The sequence below is a fragment of the Nannospalax galili genome, unplaced genomic scaffold, assembly GCF_000622305.1.
Source record: "Nannospalax galili isolate Female #2095 unplaced genomic scaffold, S.galili_v1.0 scaffold439, whole genome shotgun sequence".
NCBI lineage: Eukaryota > Metazoa > Chordata > Mammalia > Rodentia > Spalacidae > Nannospalax > Nannospalax galili.
Window position 1 is genome coordinate 7,725 of NW_008344194.1, and position 21,668 is coordinate 29,392.

Below are 21,668 nucleotides of genomic sequence, written 5' to 3' on the forward strand. Positions count from 1 at the left end.
CAAAATCAAAAACAAAAAAAAAAACAACAAAGATTGTTGTACCTGTCTCCAAAACAATATAGAGAATGTGGCAATGGACAGAAAGAATAGTAAATGCCTTATCAACATAAATCCTGATCTTGCCTGTTTATCCTTCCAATAAGCAAGTGTAGCTCTGCCAAATGTATTCCCATTTGATCTTGATTTGCTCTGAAAATTCAACTGGCTTGGCTAATTATCAATAAGAACATTTTAAAACTGATATAATTTCTGATAGTCCATCCAATAGATGCCATATTTAAACTTAAAATCTTAGGAACTCTGTTGCTAAACATCAAGTGAAAGAATGTAAGTGGAGAAAGACACAGTCACACATCTTCAGGGAAATATTTATGAGAGAAAGCTCTTTAATTTTCCTTATAAAATATTTCTAGAAAGATTGATGGTTGACTAATTAGATGTTAATTGTTCATATCTACTGATTGGGAAACTTAGGAAGAATTTGAGAACCTTGATTTAATAAGGAATGACACTTGAATCTGAATCATAATTAGCTTATTACATTTGGCTGCAGTTTGAATCTGTGCTATGGGAGTGATTTCAAGAGATTAATCTTTTTCAAGGACCAAGTCCATCATGATATATTACCCAGAACACCTTTCAAAGTAACTGAGATCAGAAAGACCCTATTTTTCTGTGACATGTTGATATCTTTAGTGAGTTAAAAGGAAAATCTAGAGACCTAATGATTATGTAGGTCACAAGTTCTCGGATCAAATGGTTACATAGTTAACAGTGTTGTACCAATATTTTAATGGGGTAAATTTTATGATGCCAAGCAATTTAAACCATTTTTTAACCTGTACTTCAGAGAAGATACTATTCTGTTGTTTACCCAAATTTGTTGAATATAAATTCTCCTGTTAGTCTAGATTGACAGAGCTCTATACACAGTGAGGAACAGAATCAAATGAGAGTTATTAAATACAGAAAACTGTAGAAATATTTTTAAGAACAGTTTAACACGCTGCCATGTCTTTACTATTCAGCTTAAGAACTGTAACATTATGAACACGACTCATGTTTGCTTGTTGCCTTAAGCTAGAGCATGTAATTCCCAGGAGCGTCTCTGTTTCTACTACGTTTATCAGCATCACTAAGCTATTTGTATTTTCACTGTAGGAACTGAACTGAGTTTATTAAATAGCCGCCTTTCTCTCTGTTTGATTTTAAAACCAATTGACAAAATAGGACACCAAGTAGATGATGGTAACTGGATTGTTAGCTTAGTGAAGAAGGTATCACTTTACAACAGCAATAAACTCTTGAATTCTGAGGTGAATTAGAGTATTATCCTATCCTGAGCATAGGAAAATTGCAGACCCTCCTATATGGAGAAAAAATGATAGTGCCCGAAGGAACAGACCAGCATGTGTCTCTATTAGGGCAACCAAATCCTCAAAAAGAGGGAGGGTGTGGAACAAACTATCTGTAAAGTCAAAACAAGAACACTGACATCATCCAGAAGTTCCTTTCTATGTAATTGATGAGGACTGTCTTAACTCTAGAAAAGATGGAAATGTTATTTCACAACCCTTCTTTATAAGGATTTATTAACTGCATACGTTTATGTCAAAGTTCTGAAAATATGGACTGATCCATCTCAGGTTACAGGTTCAATCATTATGCTGTGACTCCTTGAGAAATTTTTAACTTAAAGTCCTTTTTTATTTTCTTTTTGAGACAGGGTCTCTCTGTAGCCCATGTTGTATTGGAACTCACTATGCAGACCAGGCTGACCTCAAACTCACAAAGATCTGCCTGCCTCTGCCTCCCAAATGCTGGTATTAAAGGCGAGTGCCACCATGTGCAGTGAGTTTAAAAGATCTTAAGTCATTGTTACATAATGAATTAGTGAACTGAGTGGGCTGTTTATGATAAAGTTCTTTTACATAAGTTGGAAATAGCAAATCTGTGTGGATACTTATGAAATCCTGTCTTACAGGGATTTAAAAAATTATTTATTATTTTTATTTTGTGTGTACTTACATATATGTAAGTACACTTGTGTCATGTGATGCCTACTGAGGTCAGAAGAGGGTGGTGGATTCCCTTGGAACTAGAGTTAGGGATGCTTGTTAACCTTCGTGTGGTTGCTAAGAATAGACCCTGGGTCCTCTGTAAGAGCAGCCAGTGCTCTTAAACATTGAGCACCTTTCCAGCTTGGCTTATTATTTTCAACATGGCTTATTATGCTACATGCTGTGGTCAGATAACTCAGAGTGAATCATGCTTAGTCCTTGAAACAAAAGCAATTCCACAAACATAAAGTCAAAATTATTTTAGTTTGAAGTTTTATATACATATACATATTCTAATTAATTCAAAATAAAATACACACATATGACCACGTACTTTTTGTCTGATGAGTTCACATTAATTCTAGATAAAATTATATGTATTTATACATATATATCTCCAAAATCTGTGATTATGTTCATAAATTTTTGAATATTTTCTGAGACTTGCGTAAAATGCCTTCTCTTTACCAATGTTTCCGTGTCACACTTAGTTTTGTTGATGTGCTGAAAGGTTTTGAGTAATGGATTATTGACCCTCATATAAGCCACATAAATCTTTTCTCTTTAATAGTCTTAAATAGTCATTAAACTTGAAAAAAGATTCTGAATATTCATAAGTTGAATTAGACAAGGCAAGATAAATAAAATCCACAGCATTTAATGATCCATGCTTTGGAAAGGGAATATAGAGACAACAAAACTATAAATGGTTTTATTTTCTTGTGGGAGATTAACAGAATAGAGGAACTCTTAGTGCTTTTGATTTTGTCTATGATTTTTCACATTTGTTACCACAAGGGAGATTCTTGTTGCAAATTGAACCATTCTTGGATGTATTATATCTCATATTCATGTGGGAATAACTATGACCATCTATGTATTCATCAAGAGTTCAGACATAATAATTCATCATAGTTCAGACAGCTGAACTACGTGTCTACAAAAATCAAATTGAAACTTTTATCATTATAATTACTACTGAATTGTATCTATCTTTTATAAATATTCTTTTACTTGAAGTGCTCAATGAAGTGAGTAGGTGTTCCTTTGGAGGAGGACACTGGCAAGGATTTGTTCAAGTTGCAGTACTAATAGTTATAACTGCTAGTGTAGAGATGAATAAACAGATTTGCAGAAAGTTGAATGAATGTGATTAAGCCCAGTCACCCAGCTGTACATCAGTTATGAATTCAGGTGACTTTGAAGGCTGTGTGTTTAACAACACCTGCACCCTATCATAGACCACTGAGAAGGCAAACTTCATCTAGAATAAAATATGTTTACCAGATGACTTTAAAAGTATCCAATTCAATGACTTCCCTCAGCCTCATTTCCATTCTACTGAAGTATTTGATACTTTTGAAAAAGTTCTTAAAACTTCCTGTCTTTGGCTTCCATGTTGTGAAAATAATCATGGTATATTTGTCCAGTATTTTAATGCTATTTAGCACTAATTGTTTTATTTCATATATACAAGATTTGAACTAATTTTGTAAGTTTTGTTAATATCATTATGGAGATGAGGAAATTAAACAACTGGCATGTTCAAAGACTTGCAGTTTTACAATTGCAAAGTCTAAGTGAACAAACCTCACGTTAAACCAGCTTCCAACATCGATCATGCTTATTTTCGCAAAAATGTCATCTCTCAAGGATGTGAAGATTGCTCAGTGAGTAATTGCTGTGCATGCATGATGATCTGAGTCAAATATCCAGCACCTATGTACGAAAGCTGGAGTGGCTGGGTATAAGATTGTCACCCCAGCAGTGTGATGGCCAGAGACAGGAGGATTCGCTGGAACTTGATGGCCACCAAATTTGAGTCAGGTACAGTGAGAGATTCTGTATAAAGAACACAAGGTTATAGAATAGGTCAACATCCTCTTCTCCCTCTGAAGTGTGCATAAGTATACACACATACACGTACACACAAATACACATACAAAACACTGTCTTTTAATATTTATTTTGTCTTCCATTAAATAAGTTGGATACTCTTAACAGTAGTATGTACTTTACTCATATTGGGCTTTTGAATTTGTGAATTCCGATTTAATTTTACTGATAATAGGAGCCACTACCATTCTCTATATAAAAATTATATATTTGCAGTATTCATAAATATATGATTTTTATCTAAAATTCATTGTGAAGTAAAATAAATTTAAGTTTGTGGTATATGAATTATATCAGAAGGAAGAGTTTACTTCTTTGGATTCTCTATCTACATATGTAATAATGGCAATGCAATAATCTCTCATTTTTCCTGGTGACTTTGTAGCAGTCTCCTGCCATCTACTGGTTTCTTTTAGAACTGCTAAGCTAATCACTAAAACGTTTGTTTTTATGAGTTTGAAATCTGGTCTTGAGACTTCAGAGACTTTTAAACTTATAAATTCTGTACATATTTAATAAAAATAATTTTAGTTACTCTTAAGTATCATAATTTACAGTTTCGACTCATGGGAAGATTGTACATCATCAATGTCGTGGTGGAAATTCTTCCCTTCTCACCTATTCTTTCTTATTTAGAATTTATTCCATAGCGTTGTGGTCCACTTTTTTGTCTATATATTTTAGTTGTATAAAATTATCATTATTTATCCATTTAAAATCAGGGACAGAGGCCTTAATAGCACAAAGACCAAACAATTCTTCATGGCTAATTAAGTGATAAGTCTGGTCATGTTATTTGCAGATACGTAATTTACTCATTTATTTCACTTATATTAAATAACAGTGATCATTGCTACTACCTGTATGTGTCTTATTTTCAAGGCAGTTCTTTATATATTTCATGAGTAATAACATACCTGGATGAAATGCTCTCCAAAGCCATTAGTAATTCTGACAGTGGCTTTTAAATATACGGCAACATTGAAATTATTGCCAAAGGATTCTCGTCCTACTGATTGTCAAACTCATAAGCAGAATACATCCCATCATTTAGAAAAGTGCTTCATAAATGGGTTTCATAATTGTGTTTTCCCAGATGAAAATGCATTTTTTAATAGCTACATCACAAGACTTCCTTTGAGTTGTAGAGAAAACGATGACTGCTCTGTAGGAGCAAGATTGAGGACAGTAATAAAATAAGTAAGAGGATCACAAAAACTGTAAATTGTTTCAGTATAGGTTTGAGGATTTAGACGGGGAGAGAAATGCAGTATTTCAGGCACTGGTAATGATTCCGCATGTGGCTTGTGAGAGAAAATGTACAGAGCAAAACAGCTCTAACCCCAAGGACCTTCCTCCCCAGAAGGCATGCCTCATCTCTCAGCTTCCGATCACTTTAACCTGTGGCCATTTGCTGAGAATGGCTCACAGATCCTCTCCCTTTCTATGCTTTCTGTTTATCCTTTTGTGGTTTCTGTACCATTGCCATCTCCTGTTCCTATTGAAATTACAGTTCCTTTGTAAATGGTCTTCTAGCTTCCAGACTTTTCTACATCATTTTCTTCACAATTCAAAGGCAGATTTGAGAAAAGGAGAACAGGCATCTCAGAATACTCTCCACTGGCTAATACTTGAGAACATTCCAGAATTTGTTCAACTAGTTCCAGTACTCCACACTTGTAAGACATAAAACTAATTATTGTACAATTTCCATAGCTAGTCCAAGTTCACTTAGTTGGTAAGAGTTGAAATCAGAATCCATTCCCTCCCAGGTTCTCCATTCAATCGATCCTAAAATAATAGTAAACTTTCATTATTTTGGTATTGTTTTAGATTTAATGATAAAAATAATTTGTACTTAAATATGACCTTTTTCTTACCAGATCATATTTGATATTAAACTGGTTAACATACAAACATTAACATTACCTTATGTAGAAATAAGGTTTTGAAGATGTCTTTACTTATGAGCACATCACATTAGAGTATGGTGTTACCATAATCCAATGATCTTTGGTGTATTCCCAAAGGCTCATGTGTTGGAAGATTCCTCCCCACTGTGCCTGTTGCTAATTGGTACAAATTTTAGAATGTGGAGCTTAGTGGGCTGTCACCTTCAGAGGGGTTCACGCTGGTCTTGTGGATTGAATAATCTTTGAAGAGAGCATTTTTTATTTTGTTTGTCCTTTGAAGACTTCATATATGTATACAATGTTTTTTTTTTTATTTATTTTCATGGTACCCCATTCCTCCAGTATCTCCTCCCAGAGCCCCCATACCACATACATATTTCAACTTCATGTCCTTCTTCCATAGGCCACTGAGTCTAATACGTGATGTTGTTATGTTCAGAGGTGTATGGTCATTTAATGCAGCATGGGCATGCTTATAGGAGATCCTTCATTGAAGAAAAATTACTGAGACTACCTAGAATGTGTCAGATCCTGTCTAATATTGGAAGCTAAGCAAAGTCAGGCCTGGTTACTGCTTACATAGGAGAACAGGTTAATGCTAAGCAAGGTAAAGTCTTCCATCTAGGAAACACTAGATACCAAACAGATAGTGTTCTTTAAATTTTATCCTCTTGAAAATTTCTTTATAAGCATCCAACTCCAGGTATTTTCTTATAGCAACAGGATATAGACTAATATAACTAGTTCATCGTAAAAGAAATGGCAGAGGGCAGAGGGCCATATGAAGAGAGCTAAGAACAAAGGAGACACAGCCCTACAACTGAAGAGGCAGAGACTGGAAGAATACAGATGCAGGCAAGGAATATCAAGGATTCATGGCTGCCACTGGGAGTTAGGAATGATAAGGGGGGTTTCTGCTCAGAAACAGTGAGTATAGCTTGTTGATAACATAATGTTGGGGATTTCAAGCTTCTGAAACCATGTAGAATGGATTTTTGCTTCTTAAATGCATACTGGTGTGGAGCCTGTTCTAGAAGCCCTGGGAGATTAATGAACCTGCTACCATCATCTTCCATTCATGAAGATTTTTGCCCACATGCTTTCTGACCCTAGAATTTCCATCTATTTCTGCCCATTACAGTTACATGCTGTTTACCAGAATAACTATATGCAGAAGAGGAAAATCTCATTTGGAAACACTCAGCACTTTTCAATGCATAAATCATTTGAGTCGTCCTTTCTCATTGCCACTCAAAAGACATCTGTTCTGAAAAGACTCTCCACATCTCTACTTTGTTATTATCTTCTCTTTCTCCCCAAAGCACAAGGAGATGTGCCTACTCCCACTAGAATTGCAACTAGAATATAAACTGCATGACTACACGGATTCTCTCTCTCTCTCCTCTCTCTCTCTCTCTCTCTCTTTTTCTCTCTCTCATTCTCTCTCTCTCCCTCTCCCTCCCTCATCCCCCCAGTCCTCCTTCTCTGGTCCCTCCCCCTCCCTCTTCTGTCTTTCTCTCCCTCTCCCTCCCTCATCCCCCCCAGTCCTCCTTCTCTGGTCCCTCCCCCTCCCTCTTCTGTCTTTCTCTCTGTAATAAAATCAATTCATATATCAATGATTTCTCAACATAGGAAGGGCCTCCATGAATATCAATGTGCACAACCATTCTAAATACTGCATACTCTATAAATATGGCAAACGTGTGTTCTTGTTACCCACAACAGACACTTTTACTGATGCCCTGGGAACAATAAACACCTACCCCATCCTTAAACTGTGACAATGAACTGAGACCTCATAATGGACCTCCCAGGATATCCAGTAGAGAGCTGTTTATGATCTCTTTTCTCTTTTTCTTTCCTTTTACATCACAGCTCCAGGGATATAATACAATTTCCTCTTGTGTCTAGAGATTTGGAATCCTGCTGCCATCCTTTCCAAAGACTGGTTGGAATCAAAGAAGAATCCTGAAATATTCTCTATCTTGCTCTATCAATCTGATTTGATTTATTCATTTTAGGAGTTTGGTGAAATACCTTATTAAAATAGGCAGGCAGCAGGTGAGAATTTCAGAGTTCATATAATTCTCATTCTAAAATACAAATATCCAAGACAAAATGTTTTATCTCTATCTCTTATCAAATCTGGTAGAACTTTCAATATTTTAAAATTACAAACTGCCTTGTGTTTTGGGCTTATTCATCTGTTTTCTTGTCCAGTGAGCAACTCTCTACCATGCCATTTTCCATCTATAGATAACAAACTGTGGAACTATAGTGAAACTATTAATATGAAGATTAATCGTATCATGCTTAAGAGCAACTTGTCTTTCAGAAGAAATCTTTGTTCTGAGAAATATTTTGGATATTCAAATCCTGCTTTACTTTGAGAAATTCAAATAAAATTATTTTTAGTCCAGAAAAATCTTGATCATTTTCAAATAATTTAAAAATATAAGAAATATTCATGTGATTGAGATTTTTACAATTCATTTTGGCATATATTTTTTGATGTAGTTTTCCTAAACTTATAAAGGAATTGTTAAGCTTTTAAAAAATTGTATTTTTATCATTGTACTTTATTTAGCAAGCAAAATTATTACATATCATTGAAGATTCCAAAGTGCAAAGAGATTATTTTCCTAAATGATAGAGTACTTTAAAAATAATTTTCACTAGACTCTGATTGATTAAGAAATTTCTTATGGAATAAATTAATGTTCAGCATGAAAATGAATTTATTGCAGTTAGCTCATGTTAATTCTTAGTATAATAATGTGTACAAATAAATTCAGTGCCATGTAATTTCTAGATGGCAATACTCATAGAGTGAAAAATAAATAAGAAATGAAAAGATAAGAGAAAATAACGTTTTTTGCTTTGGAGGTAAATGGTAAATGCAGCCTTTAACATTAAACATTTATATAATCATTATCTTGGACAACAAATTGCTGTGAAAAAAAAGGTTATAATAAAAATTGACAGACTTCTAAAGCAATTTCATTCCCTATTTCCCCAGATAATTCTGTTTTGTGTTGCTAAAATCTTTTCATTAATCAAGAAAAAAAATTATAATAAAATGGCTTGAAATTGTATTAGAAGAGTATGGAGTTCTACAGTTATTATAAACAAAAAGAACCAATGCTTTCCTTGGTTTTTATTTTTGGTGAATTTTGGGGTTATAGTATCAAATAACCTCTCTTTTGAGTTAGTTATTTATTCCCCACCATCATCCACATGAGCAGAACGCACAGGTCTATCTTCTTTCATGGCAAAGTAAACTGATTAAAATATGTTTTAAAAGAAAAATATTAAAAATTTATTTTTATTTATTTATTATTATTTTATGTTCATGAGTGTTCTGCTTCCATGAATGTATGTGCACTATGAATGTGCAATGCCTGTGGAGGCCAGAAGAGGGCATTTAATTCCCTGGATGTGGAGTTACTGAGAGCTGTTGGCTACTGCTTTGTGGGTGCTAGAGGATCAACCCAGGTCCTGTGTAGCAGCAACCATCTCTCTAGCCCAACATGCACTTCTTTACCAAGACACACATGTACATATGCTGAATAATGAAGGCTTTCTTTTAAGAGGACAAAGTAGATGACAATACAACATTTGAAACATGATCATCTTCTGAAATCTTCAGTTCATCAGTAAATTGTTGCTATTAATGTTAATAGATTATTCATTTCTATTTAACAGCATCCTATTACTTTTTAAAAGAAGATAAAATATGAACTCTTCTTTCACCTGCTTTGGTATAATATCTTATGACTGCTGATCATAGATTTCATTTAAAATTTTCTAAATAACTGTAACAGTATCTACATATACAGCTTGGTAGTAAAGTCTGTGCAGCTGGCTTAAGCCATCATATTCAATTCCCAACACCAGAAGTTGATTGCTATTAATAATAATAGTTTTTTATCCTTTAATTTCTAAGTTGCCAGGGATTTTACTCTCTTTAAATTTGTTAAATTGACCATCTGAATTATACATTTCTTGAATTTTCTCCTATCATCAACTATTTCATAAAGGTCTAGAATGATCCACTTCAGGTTAGACTGGTAGTGATTATTTTCATTAAATAGACTAAAAATAATTAGATCTCAATAAGAAACAAGCTTTCTTAACATAATGACAAATTACTAAGTAATGAAGAGATGGTATCTTGTTTTATTAATTTGTTTGATTAATACTTTTTATACTACGAAAGAAATTTTGAAACAAATTTTTACACAGTTGAAATAGTATTTGAGTCAAATGGTTTGGTAACACCTAAATTTCAAGTGTTTGGTGGCTCTTCATGAAATCTTTGCTTTGGATAGCACTAGTGGAGTGAATCAGTTCAAGAATTTATAAAGTAGAATGTGTTTATAATCCCTAACTACACCATCTAAGTAAGGAATTGACATCATTAATAAGGTAGTGTGGTCACCGCCAGCAGCGGCTGCTCCTCCATTCTCGTGGGTGCTGCTCCTTTGTTCTCATGGGCATAGAGGCTGCTCCTCCTGCTTGCCCTGGGCTGAAGCCGTTCTTCTGTTCACCTGGCACTGAGGCAGCTCTTCTCTTTGCCCTGTGCTGCCTCCTGTCATCACCGCTTCTGCCCGGTCCCAGACCCCAGGGCTGGTGAGGCGACTGTGTCAGTGGAGCTGTATTCAGACACAGGAGACCAGGTTCAGTGACACAGGTCTGCTTTATTGCAGGAAGGCACAAGCTTATATAGGGGTAGTGGTCCAATCACAGCACAGCAAGTAGGATACCTTATTAGCATAACAGGTTTAGCATCCTATCACAGTACAGCAAGTAGGCTACCTTATTAGCATAACAGATTTAGCATCCTATTAGCATAAAAGACTTAACGTCCTATCACAGAATAGAGGGTAGGATGCCTCATTAGCATACTGGGTTTCAGATTACAGAGCCTGGATTTCTGGAAACCACATGACCCTGACAGCTGCAATATCACCCTAGGCTCAAGCCTGTCTCCCACAAGGTAGTATTAATAAAAGCAAATTAGAATCTCATATTTATTTGCATGCTTTATTTACTTGTATGCATTATTTCATGCACTTCAGAGCAGCTCCTGAAATAATTTCTATCACCATTTAAAAGATGAGGAAACTATTAAAGTGGTTAAGTAATGAATTCAAGATCACCAAGCTAGTAAGAGATCGAACTAGAGTCAAGATCCATGTAAGTGAAGCTCAGAAAGTTCTTGATCGTTTTACTTTGTTATATTAAATATTTTCAGCTTAGTTTATTGTTTGTAAGGGGCATGATTAATTAAACCTTTGGAAAATAACTATCTCTGTACTATTAATTTTTACAAAACATCAGGATGATGTTGCAAATATGCTACTGCTGATACTGAAGTTTTAAATGTAAATTGTTTAGACACTTACAGCATGAAATTTCTCCTAAGTGAGTTGTGCTGTTACATGACTAATTGAGGTGACTTTCTGATCAGTGAGGTTATGGTTTATGATAGTTCTTGGATTTCATTCAAATGGATTTTAAATTACTTATACTCTTAATGGGACACATGTTATATGAGACTATAGTAGCTAGTATCTTGTTGCCTTGGCAGGCAATCAGTGTACATTTTCAGAGACAGCTGTTCTTGAGCTGATCTCCAAGTCTGTATGATCTCTTGCACTAACCACTTATAGAATGCTTTCTGTCTATTATTGTGAACATCATTCATTTTAGAAGCTGATTATTGGATTTCTCTGGTAAATAATGATGGTTTAATATACAAAGCCATATAAAAAGACTGGAATATGGGCTGGAGAGATGGCTCAGTGTTTAAGAGCACTGACATTCTTGCAGAGGACCAAGGTTTTGTTCCAAGCACCCACACGGCTGCTAACAACTGTCTGTAACCCAAGTTCTAGGGTTGCTGATACCCAATTCTGACCTCACTGGCATTGCATGACAGAGGTGCACTTACATACATGCAGGAAATATGCTCACAGACATAAAATAAAAATAATAAATAATCTTTAAATGCCATGGAATATAAACCTCACCTAATATTTTGGTTAATCAGTAGTCCTTAAAAGTAGATTAAAAACCATTATTTTTTTAAATTCATGATTTTTTTAAAAAATAACATTTTGAAATGAAGTATTTCCACATAGAGAAGTAAATTGATTTTAATAGACATTCTTACAGTTACATGCCTAAGATTTTCATAAGCCACAATATCTTAAGACTAGTGATGCTGTTTGAATCAAGATATGCAGAAATGCCATGAGTAAAGTTACAGTGGTTTGTTTTCCCCAAACCACCAACATTATTTTTCTATTTCTAATAAACAAGCTTTTCTTGCAGGATTATAAGCATTAAGTAGAAGAAAAAAATTAAGTGTGATAAAAACATTATGTAACAATTATTTCTTCTATTTTGTTAATTACTACTTGAAATTTGTTTTCAACTTTATCATTGCTGAAAGTGTCTTAAATATTTTATATGTAAAGACGTAGATACCACCTACTGTTTACTAGCTTTTTGAGTATTTTAATATCTAATTTTATTAACTTCTGGTTAAGTTTAACTTCTAAGGTAGCATTCAGCTCCTAATAGCCATTAAAAAAAAAAAAAAGAAAAAGAAGTACTTGGAATTTCTTGGGCAAGGGTGGAGAACCTGCAATTCTACGGTAGTCACTATCATCTTTACATAAAAGTCAATGCTTAAAACCCACAAGCTTCAGAACATAAAAATAAACTTTGTTTATAGATTTCTTTCTGTTCCAAAAGTGGCTATTCTTGAATAAGTATTCATCACATAAAATTTAGCTGAATCAAGTAAGAAATAATTATCTAATGTGTGTATCAGTTCAAAGCACAGCTTTTATGTAAGTTTTCTCATTTCTCTTTTGCTTACTTCCTGGATAAAGACAGGAAACTGCTAATATCCTCCCTATAAAATTTTGATCACACACATTGGTCTTTTCAAGTAATTCAGAAAAATATAAATGTCAATAGAAACTCCTGAGGTATTACAGTCTTCAGCATGGTCACAGGAACCTCTAACAATAGCCCTCTAGTACACCCCCTGAAATGGATCACTTGTGCTAGTCCTAAAGATGTTTTCAATGTCACTTACAAACATACCACCGCCACCCAAATTTTTCCTTTCTATCTACATCCAAAAACATTTCACATACATGAGTACAGTACTTTCTCTCAAGAGAAGCTAGTTCGGATACACTCATTAGCATCTTTGGTTACAAGGGCAATACAGTGGGTAGATGCGGTTAATAAGAGCTCTACAATGGCTGTCAAGATTGGACAACATCCTATAGGTAGACATAAATGCAGTCTGCATTGTCCAAGTTCTTTGCGTCATTATAAAAAGCACAGCTCTGTTTTGGAATTTTAAACACATTAATAATGTCCATCTCACAATGGGACTAAAGGCAAACTTTTTCTATAATGCAGGTCACTGATTATTATTCCTCTAGTGTCCTTGATGGTTGTTGGGTCTCCAAAGGGCACACAGACAAGAACATGTCCAGCTGCCTCTTCACAATCAGTTTCTCTGAATGAAGCTTGTGGGGTAGATAACAGGCCAAGATCATACCCCAGGCATCAGCAAGATTTCCTCCAACCCCTGAGAACATCATCCAAAGAACAATGTCCAGCTGGAAGTTATACCAGTCACTGTTGAAAAGGCTCACCTCGACCCCAGCTCTTGGGCACTGTCTGTCCAGATGACATCCACAGTCATAGGGCTTCAGTACAGGAGATGAACCACTGCTCCTCGGATGTTCCTAAGTTGCTGAATATACACTTCCAAGGGGAATGTGCTAAAGTGCGACCATATAGCTCTGGCAACCACTGGGTTCTTCCCTCCCACAATCCCACTGAGTTCACTTGCCACAATACTGAGCACATTGCTAAAGAGAGTGGTGAAGAGGATGGGTGGGCCATGGCAGTGGTATTTGAGCAGGATGTTGTGTTTCTGGTCTAGGGCAAGGAAGGGTCCCTCACGCTTGGGACTACCCAAATTAAACTCCACTAAATCTGGAACAGACCTAGTAAGGTACTCAGATCACTGCTTGATTGTTGAGTAACCAAATAAATACAGCACTTTTCTTTGCAAGCATTTTGTAATGTTGTCAGGGTCTTTAAACTGACGCACTTTAAACCTTCTGCACCTCCAGTGGTCTTTGTAGAAATACCCAGAAGGAAAAGTTCCTGAGCTTTGAGATATTTTTAAGTCATTATTTTCTCTGGAAGAACACACTGTCTACAGAGGTTAGAAGGTCTTTCAGGTATCCACCTTTGATTCTGCTGCTGCACCGGAGCTGCTTTGGTTTGAAGCAGAACCAGGGCTCAGCAGTGTAGAGACAGGTGAAGCTGCATGGTGGAAGACTCCAAGGAAGATACACATTGCACTTGGTGGTTTCAGAAATTCTTCATGAGTGAAAGAGACTTTTGAAATAGAACCTCTTTTGTTTCACTTCTGTAGGTGCTGCAGAACCCTGATCCCTTCACTGGGGTGAACCAGAGAAATGGGTACTCTAGCTCTGCCAGGGCAGAACAAAGTGAAAAACAAAAAACAAACAAACAAACAAACAAAAAACACCTTGTAAAACCCACTCAGGTAGTCACTCTGTCCACAGCCCCTGACTGCAGCTTGGAGGAGTGAATCCTGGTCTACAAGTAGACTCCTTCATACTTCTCAGGCTTTCCTTGAAATTCCTGTACATGGACCAGCACCTCCAGCTGACTCCTCACCCTAAAGAGGGCTGCAGAGTTCAAGATGAAAAAGTAGCTGGAGGCAGGGTCAGTGCTCTTCACAAAGGAAACCAGGCCCACATTAGGTACCTGCCATTGCAAGGCAGCCAGCAAGGTGTCTCCCTCTATGTGTTCCAGACTAGACAGTCTAGGGCTCATAGACACAATAGGGATTTCAACTAATGCCTGCTGCCTGTGAGGAAATAAACTATCCATTGCTGTTGATGAACATGGCTGTGAGAGTTTCATGGTCCAAGTACTCCTCCCGGTCGTCAGCACCACCACCATCAGCACTGCAAGCAGGCAACAGAAAAGCCACAGTTTGAAGAAATCAGTCCACTTTGTCCAGCTGTGCCCTGATCACCCATGGTCTATACCATGTAATCTTCATTGCTCAACACTCCATCTTTGTTTTCCTGAGCTGCTGAATGAGTAGTAGTCAGTTTAATTGATTTCTTTTCTGCCAGTGATTTTAAAAGCTAGACCATCTAGATCGAGCCAGATGTTCCAAAGCAGGGCCCAATGATTCACTGAAACTGTGTGGCAGATAGAGAAGTAGTCTCTTCAGTAACAGTATTAAGTGTGTCCTCTCAGGACAATGGCATTCTAGGGTACTGGGGACCACCATCCCTTCCTCAGTGATGGATTTTTTCATTTCCTTTCTCAGTAACAGAGTAGAGCACTTTATCAACCCAAGGAGAGATGAATCAGATAGGTCCCACCAGCAGCCACTTGCTGTCCATGACTGGATGCAGACACTCTGAGTGCTGGCCTTGATGCCAGGCTGTTCCTTCCTGGCTCCCTGATTGTGCAACAACCTTAATAGCTTTTTTTTTTTTTTTTTTTTTTTTTGACCTTACTAGATTTTTGAATTGGGAAATCCACGTGTTCAGCTCAGTCACATCTCAGTATGTACAGCTTATATAAAAATAGAAACCTTGGAGACTGGAGAGATGGCTCAGTGGTTAAGAGTACTGGTTGCTCTTGCAGAGCACCATGGTTCAGTTCCCAGTATTTTTATGGTTGCCAACAACCATCCATAGCTCCAGTTCCTGGGTATCTGACGCCTTTTTCTGGATTCTGCAGGCATTGCACAAAGAAGCTCAGGAAAAAAATTTATACACGTGGACTAAAAATAGATTAATTAATTAAAAAATAGGTGCTTTCAGTATAATCACATAAACATTTAGTAAAGTGAATATGATCATTCCTATTGCTAGTGCTGCTATATGTAGCATTGCTTTCAATTTTTTAAAATAAATAAACAAGCATTATTTGTTTTTTCCTATGCTTCTCTGAAGAATTAGCTATGAGAAATAGCACTAAAACTCCACACTTCTGCTCTTATGACTTTAATGAAAGTGATTGTTTCAATGGCTATTGAGGAGGGCAACCTTTGAGTTGCTTTGAAAGACTTGGGCGTTAGATTTTGAGGATGCTATGCTACATAGAATTAAAATTATGACATCCTAAATGCTTCCACATTTGTTAGAAACTTCATGCAGACAATGTAAAAGTCACAGATATCTACCCCACCTAAATGAGAACAGCATTTATTGGTTTAAACAAAGTTTAGCTTCTCTGTATTGTTAGATGCAGATCTAGATTTGGGAAGGGGTAGAATAATGAGGAATCTACTGTTCACATTTTAGCTCTGCTCCTTGCTTAGTATGTGGTCTTCGAGAAGCTACTCAACAATTCTATGCTTTTGTTCACCTGTGTGATGCCTCTAAAGATTTCCCATTGGAATAACTCCACAGATTATGTATAAACCATATGCCAAATTGTCACATTTCAGAGAAGCACTGTGCACATTTTCTGTTATTTCTTACTTTTAGTTAATTAACATTTTATTACCTATCTTTGTAGATGGTCTTAATGGAATCTTTAAATAGTCAGATAGAATGAATTAGCATGCCTAAATGTTGTACTTGTTCTGCTCTGCCCTTTAATATACATTATTCTATTAATGTTAGCAAGATTAATCTCTATATGTTACTGATGTAGATTTTGAGAATTAGAGTCAAGAGGTAAACCTACATCTTTCCAATTGCTAAGTTCATTCTGTTTTCATCACAGAATCTAAGTCACAGGTTTAGAGGTGTTTTTTCTTTTTCACAACTCTGATTTTACAAACTTTCCAGGTTTTTAGATCTTATTCCTGTGATGGGTGGAGCACTCACAAATAATATATGAACACTGATTTCGTTTCAATTCTTTTGATACTATATGCAATTGAGTAACATTCATGAAATCTTTAAAGTTTTTTTGCAGATGTTATTCTGATAGCAGCCAGAAATTTCTACTAAGTTCTATAGATGTGTGAGCGCACGTGAGCACAGACACTTTTCTCACCTATAATTTGGCTGACTCTTTTCCCCCCCTTGCCTTGAATAACATGCAAGTTTGGAGAATTTTTATAGCTTCTTTTTGCAGATGTTTAAGTTTTGTCTTCAAGAAATTTCCCTAGATGATAAATTTATTTTTTAAGGCTCTGTAACTCATGCTATACCCCACCCCTCAAAAAAGTGAAAAAAGAAATAGCTTATGGAATGTTATAGCCTAATTAATTCTTTTTTTGTTAACAGTGCTACATTTAAAAACAATTTTACTGCAAGGTTATATAATAATTGAAATTCTCTTCCCCCCCCCATGTATCATAGCCCCTGTGTAGAGATCAGAGGAGAACCTTGGTTGTTGGTCCTTCCCTCCCACCTTTGGGAGAAGTTCATTTTCAGCACTACCTGAATCAACCTAGCTCACCCCCAGAGCTTCCTGGGATGCTTGTGTTTCTGTTTCCCATCTTGCGTTAGGAGAACAGGCATCACAAACATGAGCTACTGTGTCTGGTTTCACATGGGTTCTCTTGATCGGAGCTAAGTTCCTCAGTTTTGCAAAGTAACAACTTTACCCACTAATTCATTTCCACAACCCAAGGGCTTTATAAAGAACAGAAACAGAGGTTTAGGACATTGTGATGAAATCCTAAATGTATAGGAACATCACAGAAAAATTCCCATATAACAGTCCATTATGGACCACCTCTGTTTAATCATAGCTTTATTTATCCTGAGACTAATGTCGTACAATTTTCTAGTTCATGTTTTCACTACTTTAAAGTGAATTTGAAGGAAATTATGTAATAGATTCGACTGATTCAGGTCCGACTTTACCTGAGAATATGTAAAATCTATTTTAACTATATTCTGGTAAAACCTAAAAAGTAATTCTAGATTGATTAATTAACTTTCTAAAGTGAAGAACCATCTTCCAACATTACTCTTCTTTCATATTGGAAAATATTCTCTGTAGTGGAGTTTGTTTGCATGCACTACATTTTTTATAGTAGGTTTTCTTGATACAGTTTTTATGCTAGGTTTTCAATTTGACATAAACAAATTCTATGTTCCTTGAACTTATGAAGTTTAAGTTTTAGTGAGGAACACAGATGTTACTGATGAGACTGAAGTTTTTGAAAAACATATTTTCACTGATTCTTTGAGAAAATTCCCCAATATATTTTTATCTTATTTCGACCCCTTTCCCATTTCTCCACTCCTTACTATCTCTCCTAATTTCATTCCTTGATTATTATTTTTTAAAGGTGCATAAAGTCTAATCCATGCTCCCTAAATCCTCCTCTGTGTAGTTCTATCCTCTGGAGCCTAGTCAACCTACCCAGTGTCGCATCATTATAGTTCCCCTGGTAAAACTGGGGAAAACGCAAATTAAAAAAAACCCTATAATAAGCATTTTAAAATTTCAAGAATATGATTATGCTTGTAAATTTTACACAAAGAGAAGCAACTTATATAGTATCAATGGCCAAGTAAAGATTCCCTTGAGCTTTGGAGAAAAACAGCAAGAAAGAGCTTTTTATTTTTCCATTCAAAATTGTACTTATGAAAATGGACATCATTATTCTTCATTTTCTGCTGAATACTGAGAGACAAATGGAAGAAAGGAGAGAAAGAAGAAAGGAAAGAAAGAAGGATGAAGGGAGAAAGAGAGAGAGGGAAAGAGAGAGATCATGAAAGAGACAAATAAGGAGTCAGTCTTTGCTTGCAGATAAAGCTGAATGCTAGCTCTGTGCACCTTGTCAGAGTTTGTAAATGTTCCCAATTTTATCCAGTATGTGCTCCTTGTTGCTGATGAAAATGTCTGGCAAAGGATTTATTTCAGTTTAGGAATCTATGAAGATATGTATCAAAATTCAAATCTGTGTGTTAGTGTGCAGAACTCTACAGCTGGAAAATTCCCTTTTGGTATTTACTGTGAAGAGTCATGTACCTTTTCCCTAAGTGTGAAAGGCTGATATGCTAGGTCCTCTGTCCTCAAACATTTGAACATGAAAGGCATGTTAACTAGAAAACACCAAATATTTTGATAGAGACTCTCATATTATCGATTCTCCTTTCTCTCAGACACAAAACCAATACACAAGAACAATGAAATAAGACAAGAGACAGGAAATTTATGCATCCCTTAGATTTAGCTGACCTATTTTGATTAATTTTTCCATGTATAAACTCCATGTGTTACAAAACTATGACAGCTAATCTTCAGGGAGGAGGCTTTCAGGTCACTTCCAGCTCCATTGTTCTAAGTTCTTTGTCCGAAGTGTGTCCTGTTTTCAGCAACAGGGACTTACATTCAGGCTCTGGGAGATATTCAAAGATTGTGGCAATAGCCTGTGTAATTTTGGGAGTCTCTTGGACTACCCTGACCAACAACTCAAAGGGAGGTTTCTCCTGCACTATTTCTTGTTATACAGCCTTCAGCTATGCACATGCACTCATGTACAGATATTGTATGCATATTTTAGTAGGGTGTTGAACTAATACATTTGCATTTTGTTTCTTACACCAGCTAAACATTATTTATCTCTCTTCTCTCTCTCCCTTTCTAACCTTCCAACCTCCCTCCCAGTTAGAGTATCCCCATTTTCCCCATTCCCTCCTTGATAATGCATCTCCTTTGATCCCACCTCTCTTGACTGTCTTCTTCCTCTTTATCTTCATGATTCCTTTATAACCTTCTCTCTTTCCCTCCCATTTAAATACATCCATTTCCCCATTTCCCTCTTGGTAACACCTTTTTCTTCCTACTATTCTTTCTCAGGCTCCTTCTTTCCCTTTACCTCCCTGGTTTATTCCATTTTCCTGGCTCTCGCGGTTCATCTGGAGATTACATATATATATGTGTGTGTGTGTGCGTATTTTTGCTAAGATCTACAAATGAGGGAGAACATACATTGTTTTTCTGAGTCTGTGTTACTTCACTTGTATAACAGTTTCTAGTCCCATCCATTTACCTGCAAATTTCATGATTTTATCTCTCTTTACTGCTGCATAGAACTCCATTTTATAAATGTACCACATTTTTATTACCCATTTTACAGTTGAGGGACATGGGTTGCTTCTATTTATTAACTATTGTAAAAAGAGCAGCAACAGACATGAACGTTCAAGTATCTCTGTAGTAGGATAAGTCCTTTGGGTATATGCCAAGGGATGATAGTTCTTTGCATAGTTGTAAGCTGCTAAGGGAGAAAACCAATCAGTGGTTCAACAACCACTTTTAAAGTCTAATAACCATAAAAATGACTGACACAGAAAACTATATTGGTACAGTAGTGACACTTTTATCTTGGGAGTAATCAACAGCTACCTAATTGGACTTACTCAATAGGAGGGAACTCATATGTGGCACTGTAAACTTTGCCAAATACATATGGCAGCAGAGCTCATAGCTTTAGAGAAAACCCTGAACCTAGCATATCCCTAGACAAGTGTAATTTATTGCTATATGCTAAATATGGATCCTTATAGACAAGTATGCCACTCAGCACTCATCAAAAAAGTTTCTTTTGCAATAGGTAGAAATGATTACAGAGTTCCACAACTGGTTATACACAGAGAATATATGTCTGTGGAATGCTGAAACCTAAGTGAAATCTACAATGGAACTTCTACACCTAAGATTCATGGAACATAGTGTAACGGGGGTGGAAAGAATAATAATGCATCTCTCAACTCTTATCAGAAAAGCTTCCTCATGTCACAGAGGGCAATGAACTCAAAAGACTAAAGCTGGTCCAAGTGTAGAGAAAAAGAGACTGCAGAGTATAGGTTCCTGGACAGGACTCCTGTATTAAAATTCACCAAACCAGGGCTCAGAGACCACTGCAGAAGAGGTGGCAGAAAGACTGTAAGAGCCAGGGAGGAGGTGAATGACCATAAGGAAAGAGAGTCTTATAGGCTCCTGGTACCTTGCTCATATGAACTTAAAGCAATGGTGACAGCATGCATAAGACCCATGCAAACTCAATCAGACAAAACCCTCACATAAAACTGGGGAAATGAGCAGAGGACCACAACTTTGGTGGAGAACTAGATCAATGCTGAAGAGCTGATCTTCCTTAAGGGAGTAATGCAAGGCAGGTTGTACAGGCTCCAGTGACTGAACTCACCTAGGGTCATCTGGGGAAACAAACTTGATTTGATAGATCTTAACATATATGACAAAGTGCATGAAGTTGTGGGTAGGCTATGAAGGGGGCATGCAGATAGGAATGGGGGATATGATTACGATGCATTGTTTGAAATCCAAAAGTTTCAATAAAAGCATATTAAAACATAACATATGTTTTATAAAAATGTGAACCTTGTCTAACATTAATAAGAATAATTTTAAATCTATCTATTGATAATCAAGTATGAATATCATTATTATCACTGGTTATTTTACTATTATCAGTAACTGTATTATTAAAATTAGAACTGTTAGGTGAAATATCTGTGCTAATTTATCTGCCATGTGGAGAATGGCAGAGTTCTTTATCAAAATATAGGGCAAAAGCTGTTAATGTTAGCAAACTCTTTTGTATAGAAAATTGTCTCATCTTAGGTGAGGTGAAAGAGTATCTCTTTCACACGCTTCTTTAAAGGAGCTGCTCATGAAATGAATGCAATTTTAGGAAGTAGCAATCAAAGAGAAAGACAATATACATAAAGTGCTTCTTGCCATGTAAACCTGAACAAATTGA

General features: G+C 36.1%; 1 pseudogene; it reads right to left on the minus strand.

The window, feature by feature from the left end:
* Positions 1-13,329: 13,329 nt before the first annotated feature.
* LOC103739981 lies at positions 13,330-17,423 on the minus strand (annotated as a pseudogene).
* Positions 17,424-21,668: the final 4,245 nt, after the last annotated feature.